The sequence below is a fragment of the Schistocerca gregaria genome, chromosome 3 (assembly GCF_023897955.1).
Source record: "Schistocerca gregaria isolate iqSchGreg1 chromosome 3, iqSchGreg1.2, whole genome shotgun sequence".
Classification (NCBI taxonomy): Eukaryota; Metazoa; Arthropoda; class Insecta; order Orthoptera; family Acrididae; genus Schistocerca; species Schistocerca gregaria.
This window is the reverse complement of record NC_064922.1, coordinates 164590351-164591231: the sequence shown is the minus strand read 5'-3', so window position 1 is coordinate 164591231 and position 881 is coordinate 164590351. Positions and strand designations below refer to the sequence as shown.

The 881-nt window shown below is 43.5% G+C and overlaps 1 non-coding gene across 1 annotated transcript; it reads left to right on the top strand.

The window, feature by feature from the left end:
- The first annotated feature begins 398 nt into the window (after window positions 1-398).
- Trnap-cgg (transfer RNA proline (anticodon CGG)) lies at window positions 399-473 on the top strand. The gene has a single exon. It is a non-coding gene; the product is annotated as a tRNA-Pro (tRNA).
- Window positions 474-881: the final 408 nt, after the last annotated feature.

Here is an 881-nt window from a genome sequence, read left to right as displayed (position 1 = left end):
TCCATAATATTGTCGTCAAGTACATCGCCCTTGTATAGACCCTCCATATACTCCTTCCACCTTTCTGCTTTCCCTTCTTTGCTTAGAACTGGGTTTACATCAAAGCTCTTGATATTCATGCAAGTGGTTCTCCTTTCTCCAAAGGTCTCTTTAATTTTCCTGTAGGCAGTATCTATCTTGATGTTCATACAATTCATATATTTAGTTTAAGGCTACCCGGCAATTGACCTTCTACTGTGTGAATGCGCACACTATGCTCGAACTCTTACGGGACTCGTCAGCTTAGTCTGGCGCGAGTCTATTAGGAACACTACGCATGTAGGTCGTGGACAGTTCGGAATGTGGCTCTCACGGGAAGCGTGCAAGGGATAAGTCCCTGCAGTCGCACTATCCTCTGTGCCCTCGGTGGCTCAGATGGATAGAGCGTCTGTCCCGGAAGCAGGAGATCCCGGGTTAGAGTCCCGGTCAGGGCACACATTTTCAGCTGTCCCCATTGATGTACATCAACAACACCTGTCGGCAGCTAAGGGTTTCGATTCAATTATCATTCCGGTAAAAATTACGTCGCCCCAACCGCGGTTCAAGTTTCGTGACGTGATTTTGACTTAATAAAGCTTTCTTCAACGTAGCTCGATATTTAATGTTATGAGCTCTTACTTCTAATAGTTACATACGTCACATAGTAAACCGTTTTCTTTAATTTTGTTCGCGCTTGACGCAATGTTAAGAATGAATTTCCCGCAAAAAGATTAATAATCATTTTTCCCATTTTTGGAGTCACTTTAGACACTGAGCCACGTTCTTTGTCATCCGCCTTTTTAAGCAATTTGTAGCCAATTACCCACTCGAGTACAAACGACTCTGATTTCTCCACATATTTA